This window comes from Zophobas morio, unplaced genomic scaffold (assembly GCF_036711695.1).
Source record: "Zophobas morio isolate AGI-343-1 ecotype UQ-CSIRO unplaced genomic scaffold, CSIRO_AGI_Zmor_V1 ptg000002l, whole genome shotgun sequence".
Taxonomy (NCBI): domain Eukaryota; kingdom Metazoa; phylum Arthropoda; class Insecta; order Coleoptera; family Tenebrionidae; genus Zophobas; species Zophobas morio.
Genome location: NW_026972107.1, coordinates 13890066 through 13900831, shown reverse-complemented (window position 1 = coordinate 13900831; position 10766 = coordinate 13890066).

Sequence of the window (10766 nt, the reverse complement as noted above, 5' to 3'; positions counted from 1 at the left end):
CAGTTATTTGTGTAATAACGCACGCAGTGGTATTTTTGGTATGCTAGTGAACAAAAACGAAGAACTGCGAGCAAAACGCCAGCGGTGTGAACAATTTCATTCAAAGCTAATCGCGAGTGCTCAAGAAATTCTGCGAACGAGTTATGCACATTTTTTTGTACGACTGCATGATTTGGTTAACAGATTTAGACTGATTAATTGATGGCAACCGTAGTTTTAACTGTTTTCTGTAAATTGTCCTTTTTCCAACAAACTACTTGTTAGTAATTTTTAGTATTACAAAGAACGTAAAAATATGTCAGTGTACGAAAAAGTCTTTCCGATATTTTTTCCTTTTTAAAGTATTTTAATGAATTAAGTATGGTCGAAGACTCAAATATGGTTCGTGAATGAGTTACATGACATGATGAGTTACAGTTCTTATAATAGATTGTTGTTGTTTCGTTTTTCAGATACTATATCATCAAAGCGTTTATGTTAAATATGCAAATTGTATTATAAGCTTACTTACTTCACTAGCAGCCTGTTTCCTCTTTTATCTTCATAATTTGCTAATAGGAGTTGGAAATGAACTGTAAAAAAATCCAAGACAAATTATATGGTAAAAACAATTTAAATCAGAACTTCCTCCTAATATCATTGTGTTATTTTATTAGTAGGGCCGTACATTATTTCTAGCAGATTTTTAGTATAAATATTTCATATATGCATTAAAATGGAGTCACACAGGCTTACTGAAATTTATTCTTTCGGAAATATTAAAATTTTACCTTGAATTTTTAAAGGAAATTATTCACGCGGTTTGTATTTCCTTTGTCGTAAAAACAAATTGATGAACAAAGCAAACTAATCCTGACGCACTTAAAAAAAATGAAAATCTTGAGGTATTGTCGTCAATCTTTTGGATTATCGGAAAAACTCCACCTGTTGCTGCAGTGGTTTAGTTGGTCCTGTCGACTTGACTATCTTTTTACCAGTTTCTCTTAGTTTTAGTTGAAGTTACCAAAGATCTGCTTATTAAGATCGTTATATTAACGTTTATTCAGTAGATAATAATTAAATAAATTTGTACAACTTAGACGATTTATATCTTTAAACTGCACTTTTAGGCAAATACAAGAGCAACAAGCCTTGGACCGTGCATGCACCTTACACAACTTTTATATAACAATAATTCTTCTATTTTCGCTCTAAATACTTAAGTAACTATTTAGCGCACGGTTCGGGGCTTGTTTCTGTAACAATTGTATTACTAGGTACCTGATTTTTACATCATCCTCCTTAATAAGCTATAAAGTGTAAAATAAAACAATTTTTGAGGAACCGTTCAGTAAAAAAAAAAACAACACCAAGATGTTTTCTGATTCTATCTATTTTTGAACTATAACAAATGAATTTTAAAACGGACACAGATTTTAAGTATCTAAATTGGGTATGATTTAGTGCCCTGTTTGTTTTTTGTCATATTAAATGATACTAAATAAATATGTAGGTAAACAATAAAGGCATACAGTTGTATTTCGAAAAGGAAAAGGATTACCCAAGATAATAAATACAGCATTAACAGTATTAGGTTGCTGTAACTAGAATCATTCGATAAATGATACTGAACATTTAATAAATGACCAAAAAATGCTGCTACATTGTTTAAAAGTCATGTGGTATGCATAATTAGCAGATTATGCAGAATTGGTGCAAATTCGAAGTTTTGAAATTCAGAATTAACAATTAAAGCAATTTGACATCGTCGATTATTTTTACATCTAAGGGTTTAAATCATTTGCTAAAATCTCAAGCAGAACTTTGTAGGCACTGTTTTGTAAAAATTGCGAATATTTTTCCCCTAAAATCATGTGAAGTAAAAAAAAAATCATTTGATGTAAAAAAAGACGTTCATTTTATCTGTACTTTTAGCTGTCAGATTCCTGAACTATTAACGAGTTAAAATTCTTCCTCTTTGAACTGCTTGTTGCTATTAGTACTTCCGGAAGTAGCTAAAAAAGTGTAACATCTATTGCTTGCCAAATAGTCTATTGTAAAATGCGGATGGAAAGTTACTAATTTCGTACGAGTGGTACCTCATTTGAGTGTCCACCACCTTTTCAACAACGGGTATTATGATGTAGCTCTATACATGAAATAAAGATTTCTTTAAATGAAAAGATTAAAAATTGGCGCGGAAAAAAAATTTACACATTCCTTTTTAAGACTATTGAAAACAAATGTAACATTAATAACATTACTAAAACACAACGCTAAATCTAGTAAATCGATTTAGTGCTATAAGTAAATGAGTGACAAATAATCTGAAATATGAGCACTAAATGCATATGTAAAACATCGACTGAAAATTTTAAACTTGCTCTTAAAAGTTTAGAAGTTGATTTTCACAGTTGACTTCCAACGAGTGCGCTCATAAATATTACTTTGGGGAGTCATTGAACTAAAGCTGTTCGAAATTGTTAAGACTCTGTATATTTCAGGGAACAGGGAATTTGTATTACAACAGACAGGTTGGAAAAGACAAATGAAACGTTTCGAAGCTATTCTATCCTTTATGAAGAATATTATCGTATTTGTCCATCCACGATAATTTTTTTTTCTTCAGATTAAGGTATTTATTTGATTGCTATTCTATGCATATACACTTTCAAAATAGTGACGTCATAAATATATTTTATTTACAAAAACAAAAATCCAATTTATCTTCAAAATGTGGCCTCCGTAAACAAAAAGCTTATTCTGTTTGGGTGTTTTTGCAAACTTCGTTGCTGAATTTTCTCTAGGATTGTCTCATTATGCAAATACAGATAAGTAGTACACAGCGAGTGATAAGAAACTGATATGATGTTAATCTCAGAGATTGATAAAATAGTGTCCTGGAAATTGTAGAAAAATGGCGAGATACACTTTTAATTATTACACAAGTGGTGTAATTTTGCTTGAGTAAATATTGGGTACAACTGTTATACTAAGCGAAGATGCGACATTTGTTTGGACACTTCGGACGTTGATATAAATAAATTATTGTTGTTGCGGAAAATTTCAGCAACACTTACATGTACAACACATTCAACTATTAATAATGCTGAGATACGAAAAGTATGTAGTTGCAATGTCTTCTTTGCGATGCCAAAAATGTGCATAACAACTAACAATAGTTGCAATATTTACGAAGTTAGTAAATTCGATACAAAGAGGAATGTCGTGTTCTGGCATAGGCAACAGTTGATTTCACATTTAATCGTCTACATTTTTTAAGCTAAATCTCTAGAGATTTAGTAGATAATAAATTTTGAAAAAAAATTAGTTCCAGCACTCGTGATGTTACATTATTACGTAAGCTTGCATAAGTGTTAGATAAAATGAGTAAGCTTATTCGAAGAAGACATAAAATTTATTGTATTTAAGTTTTGAACTTTATCTTATAGTATATAGTGGAAATAACATCAGGACCGTACTAATTAAGGTACTTTCTAAGATCTAAGAATAAACAAATTCAACGAAAATTCGAATATTTGGCCATAATTATCTCTTCTGGAAACAGCGAATTATGGAAACACAAATGCATTGACGTTTCGTATATTGTCATTCTATGAAAAGGGAAAGTGGCCATTAGAGACTATTTGTTTTGAAAATAAATCGAAATATTGGATATTTGAATGCATGCCTGTGAATTATTTCCTTGTACCTATATCAATATAATTGTTTAAATTGCACATTGTTATGTTACTTGCTTTATTACGGAGTCATTTTTCAGAATAACTGCCAACATATGTCTTAAAAAGCTGAAGAAAAATTTCACCTGAACTTATTAAGCTTTTAGAAGAATGCACATGAAGATTTTACTAAATTACATTTTAATTTAAAATAACACAAAAGTTGTATGAAAAAATGTCTCTTGTAGGTACTTACTCGTACAAAAAAGCTATTGTATTTCTAAAATGACTTTCGAATAAAACAACAAAATTAACTTCCAAACAAAAAGAGGAATACAGGGTTTCTTAATTCAAATAACGAAGTTTTTTTGTTGCACAATGGGACAATCAAACTATATAATAATACTTGAGAAATAAGAATTATACATGAATTGGTAGGTGTTTATCGCACTGTATTGTTGCGCCTTATTGTTACTGAAAACTTTCGTAAATTAGTGGTTAATTTTTAATAAACTCTTATTTTGATATTAGTTAACGAAATGTTCATCGATTTACTCGACATTGTTGATGTCTATATACTTTGTATAATTTACGACCTTGTTGTTAAAATATTTCTCACACTTATTAATGTATAACAGCTTGAAAAATTCCGAATTACGCCTGAAGAAGACTCGGCATAGGTAATTGTTCACGTCATATTTCAATATCTACGTATAACTGTTTAAAAACATCTCTAATGAATTATCCTTCAGGTATAATAACCTTTTATTTCGTAAAATGGGACAAAATTTGTTGTCCTCACTCGAAAAACAACTTAATAAAATTTCGATAGCTTGTCCGAATTCACCGTGTAACATTCTAGGGCGTACAATAATACATTAACTGAGAACAATAGAAAATAGAAAATTAAAGAAATGCATTATTCATAAAATACAACAAAACTGCTATAATAACTAACCAACGAGGTTAACAATTGCGAAAATATAATTGTGTTACCTAAAAATGACATTTCAGTCCCGCCTATGATAATATCATGACCATGAGAAAAATTTAAATTAAATTATTTTTAGCCACTAACCAGACACTCACTAGTGTAAAAGCTCATCTGTCAAGTGCTGTATCGTCGGCTTAATGCTTACTTTTCGTTACGGATCTTTTTTTCATTGAACTGTTTGTATAGAGTATTCCCTACACGTCATTATCTTCCGCGAATCATTGTAAAAGTCATCTAACACACACAATTTGGTTAAACTGATCTAAACTGGAAATTGAAGGTGTGGTTCAGCAGTAGCAAAAAATATTTATTTTGTAAATCGGAAATGTGTATAGATTTAACTTTTTCTCTTGCTAAGAACGAAATTAGTTGAAGCAAGTTCTCGAGAATACAAAACAGAATTAATGAAACGAAGTTAAAATTAGTTAAAATGTGCAAAAAAAGCAAATAAGCAAAGTATGAAAAAATGAATAGGGTTGCTTCGTGCATATCCTGAAGGATTTAGCAAATTTATCCAAGGAACGTTTAAAAAGGAACCAAACAGTTTAATCTAGTGGATCATCAAATAATGAAAATATGCACATAAAAGTTTGTTAATTTTTTTTTTTGAGTAAAATAGTGTCTAGCTATTGGAATACAAATTTTACAAGCCAAGCAGGACTACGTTTAAAAAATGGTCGTTATGGTAAATAACTTGTTTACTTAAAAAAAATCTTGACCTCGCTTTCAGTGTCACTTTCTTGGAGCGGAAATATGAACAGGATTAAAGAATTACTAGTTCACACTATAAAGTGATAATTTGCAAGATTTATCCTGGAAAAATTTGCACGATTTTCATAAAAATCGTCTTCAGTTTTCACGTACTATATCAACCAATTTTATATAGATGGAAAAAACAAACCAAAAACATCAATTTTACATGTAAGCTTTTACACGAAAATAAATTTGTCTCAAGGAAGAACATCAACTTTTTATGTTGGACAGCAAAATTTTGGATAGATGTGTGTACAATTAAACAAAGAAAGTTTCCTGCCATTTTGAGTTTTCTCAATTTATGTCATTAGACGCGATTTGGGCCAAATTACACTCTTTTAATTAAAGATAGATCTTATAAACCAGATTAACTAACACCAGTTTTGCGAACACTATGTTGAAATTACGATAAGACATGATGCATGTGATTTAGTGGTTTTTAAACACTGCGGTGAGCTGTGAACATATTTGGTCTTCAATTTCGACCCGAGTTTACATATAAAGGAAACAAGCGAATTATAAGTTAGCCATTTATGTAATACAAAAGCTGTCTAAAATGCTTGCCAGCTTATTATAGCGTAAACAATTTATTTTTATTCAGTGAGCTACATTAGTGTATCTGTTTTGGCGAAGATCTTGAATCTTATCACTCTGAATACTGATAAACAGAAATCTTTTTGTATCAAATTCTGTCACATGGAATTCACTAACCTGCCATATATGATCTAAATGAATGATTCGGAATTTCAGCATTCAGAATTGTATAATTCAGGATAATGAACTGTGAAGGTTACAATGATAGAAAAAATATGTTACTTTGTCTTGATTCTAGTCTCCAATAAAAAGCCTTAAATAATGTTTGTATTTTTTAAATACAGAAGGTGTTCTCGTATTGTGTAAAGTTCAAGTCCTGTAATTTGGAAATTAATGGTGTCGCATTTTGTTATACCGATTCTGGTGTTACCAATTATGTAATAACAAAATCTGAAATTTTATTTGATACTGAATGTCTTGTGTTTATCATTCTTGCGCAAGGGTCATGTTAACCTTCTCTCTGCTTTTCCAGTTTTAGTGTGTGGCTGATGCAAGTAAATGCGTAGATATTAAGTTCACGATTATTTTCTTTTAAGTTTATCGTGACAGAGCTAAAAACAATTCCCTCTGCGTTTTTTATCTACTCAAAAGTTTAAAATTACGGGTTTTGCATTTATTTCATCAAAACACGTCACTACGATCTGAATTTGTTACTCCAGAATTTAGAATAAGATAATTCAAGAGTCGGAAACTGTCATCGTTTTGTTTACCAGTAACAATTAAATTTCTTTTTAAGTTTCAAATAAAATGTAAAATACGTTCGATTTAATAATTGAATTATGAATATTTTACCACCTTCTGAATTAAGGTTTTAAATATTATTAAAGGAATAGCAATAACAATAATAACGCCAGTCCAACATTTTGTCCGTATTTAAATTTTATAAAATAATGTACTTCTGTATTTGTGGTTTATGAATCCACCTGTGCTTTAGTGCTTTAATACGAAGATCGACAAGCTGCTCTCGTGGAGTAGGTAATCGAGCGTCAGCGCCTTGAACTCGATCCTCGCTCACTTCCAGTTTTTTTTTTACTGATCGATTGAAAAACGATTCACCTCATTTTTTCGAAAATGTAAGAATACAATAATGTCGCACCCGCCTATATTTAACAATAATAAAATAAAAATAAAAATTATCAGAATAACAGCTACTCACCTAAAATAATATTCGGTTTTGCTCCTCTCTTCTGTTTTCAGAAGACAAAAACAATCAAAAAAGTACTGTCGAAATAATCTTCGAGCTTATAGTGCGCATAAATGTTTTATTTTGATAACTGCAGAACATGTTCTGGAATTTCCAGGCAAGACGTTTCTGAGGAACTCGATAAAATATTATACATGTCTTAAAGAATTCTATTCTAAACTACCAAGGTTAAATATCTCTATAAAGTAAAAAGGTTCATTTTTTGTCTATTTTCCACTGACTAACAATAGCCAGTTTTTCCTAAAGTGGTATAAATTTAACGAAAATCTAATTTATTGCTTCCTATTTTAAATGAGTAATTTCCGAAAGTATCGTTCAGATTACTCTGAAATTTTAAGTGTGCTTTAAAATTACTATTATCCTTTTTAAAGGACCCAGAGTTTCATAATGACTCGCAGAAAGTAATTTATTACACTAGCTTACACACAGTGATGATAAAAGAATGCATTAGTGCAATAAAATTTATGCATAAAGATAGCGATAAGTCAACAGCCATAAACGACAAATTAGGAGCTTCATATTTTGCTAAATAGGCCGCTTATTTGTTGTGTTGCTGAAGCAGGATGACGTCACCATTGTTGTTAAACTGATCTATTTACTACATAAATTACTGGGTTTCAAGAGTTTATGAAACCCTTTCTGAAATAATCTATAAAATAATTCGATTTAAAGTCCTGTGGGTAAACAATTCTAAAAAAAACCTATCACAGAAGAATACCAATTCTGATTCAATGTGAGACTCATCATGACGTTTCTGGAACTTCAGGAAAGTTAGATGAGCTGTTCCTAATTTATAAAATAAATCGTTTCAAGGTTTTTGATACATTTTGTGAAAAGAATTCTAAAAAATCAAACTGTTTTCTAACCACTTATCTTTCACAACATTAAGAGATAACGTTTTCAGTATTTTAGAAGGGATGACTAAACAGATCTTGGTTAGTGTTTGAGCATTTTCGGCAAAGTTTCAAAATGTACCAAGATCACTTTCATAGCTTTAGTTGGTATACATTCATTCAAAGAAATTGACGATATTTTAGTCTTCGAAACCTTTGTTATTGTTTCCTAAACGCTAATTGACCAGTCATTTTGAATTTTTTAATGACGTCGTCACCATGTTTTGTAATTAGTGATTAAACGTAACGTACGTGTTACAAAGTGATATATACCAGTAAGGAAACTCTTTTAACTCGTTAAATTTTTATTGAGTTTATACATTTTAGCATTACACATAAATTTACTTACAATATTTAAAAACATTGCATTTTCTATACATAGTAGGTAAGTTATCTACATGTTCGCCTAATCGTCTAATACTAAATTTATTAACATTTTGCACTTTTTTCAACACAATAAGTACGTCGACTTCGGTAATATAATTACATACATTAAAAAATTTGGAACAATGACCAACTTAGTTCGTTAATTAAGTTTGTCGCCATGTACGCGGTTGATTACATAACCAGATATTATTTATAGAAAACTATTTCCATTTGGCATAGTCCTTGCAATGTACAGATTATACAAAAAGATTATATAAAATTATTTCAGAAGTGTCTAAATCCTAAATTTATGTACAGAACAGATACTTGTGAGTAGAAACAACTTGTTTATAGCCTTCTCCTTGACTCAATAGAAAAGACAACTTTACAGATTGTTCCTACCATTGCCGCGTTACAGTAAATATTGCACTACGAGAAAATAATGAAATATTACAATTTTATATACAATGAGTCGTCGACTTCGTAGCAAACGTATAAGGGGAATGAATACGATGACTCATTTCACAGTACTGAGATTACTTCGATGCTTTAACTGTCGTAGATTTGTACATTATTGAACCATTAAAAAAATCATTATCATTTTTAGAACCATGATGTCGTTGCTATAATGCGATTTGAACTAGCCTTAGAATGTTTTCGTTAGTTTCAAGGCTGAACCTACGGTTAATTATCGCTTTCTTACGTTTTCGAAAAATTTTCACGTTGTGTAAAAGTGCTACCTTACAGCAAATATACATCTTAATAAAATATGAATAAAAACTATTCTTACATCGCCGACTCTATTTCGGTCACTCACAAAGCAACCGCCACTTATTAGCTACTTTTAAATTTGTTGTTGTATAAGTAGACACCTGTTAAAAGACTGTCTCTATTTTTGTGTTTGAAAAACATGAAAACAACTCACTTATCTAAAATTTAAAGTTCTGTCGTATGAATTATTATTGTAGCACAGAAAATAACGAAGCTCGATGCACACGTTCACAATCTAATAGCTATTCAGGTCAGATTAATAATCGCTTTCAGCTCATTTAAATATAATAAATAGCACTTTGTTAAAACAACGGCCTTTTTACATTTTTCCTGAATTCCTCAATTACAAAACAAATCGTGGGTTTAAAATTTTGCTGCAGTAATATTTATTCGTTTTTAACTAAAATTTAATACATTGCTTATTGTTAGCGATGTACATTACACATTGATAAGATAATAGAATGTAGATAATGGGAATTATCTTGAACTAACCGTGACGTCAACGACTGCTGGTCTCTGCAGGCAGGTTTATCCAGATGCTTGCAACGCTGAAGCTAGATATTCACCCTATTTATAGACCTTCCTTTACCTGAAGGGGTTTGTCTTGTACCTTTACCGAGCAATAAATATTACAAAACGGATTTAAAGTCGCTAACCTCCGGTTCCTTCGTTAACCGTTGTTGGCGGAGCATTTTATATTTTAGATTTTTGTCAAGATAGATTTTCCATGAACATGTTCTATTTAATCGGTTGTTTTGGTTTTCACTAGTGAATTAAACATAAAATTAACTTGGATTTGCTGTAAGGTTGGATCAAACAGAGAAGCATTTTTATGTTTAATCATGCACGCTAATTTTATTCTGAATCTGATGACTAATAGTGAAATATATTTACTTCAAGTGAAAATTTATTTTATATCGTGTTGCTGCAAAGAACGTATTTTGTACAGAAAACAGATAGCGATGTAATAAATTTATAAAAAATGTTGTAAAAGAATGAATCGTGGCTTTTCAGTTTAGCAGAAAATAAACACATTCTGTTTTTAATTGTTACTAATTATTACGACTGGATTATTATTGTTTACCATATTGTTGAAAAACAAGTTTGAAATCAGATAATTAAAAATGTAAATCTGAACTATAGTAAGTTTCATATTACTGCATTGAGGAAATAATAATTAATTCAAAAAAAGTTTAAAACACAATAGTGTGACAATTTTCTCCATTTCCTGTGAAACCGAATGAGCTATGATTACTTTAATAATACACATAAGCTTAATTTTATAAATTGCTAAGTACTTAATTTACTTCTTATTAGATGTTTAGTAGTTTTTAAGTAATAGTGAAACACCTGTGCAGCGAGATTTCAGTTCCATAATTAACCTATCATGATAAAAATTTGAAATTGGGTAATTATTAATTGTTATGTATCTTGTGTTTTCAGTTTTCTGGTAGAACTACATATCTGAAGCAAAACAGTGTCGATGGCTGGGTGGTAATTTTTTACAAGGGTCAGCATTTGTGTATATTTTA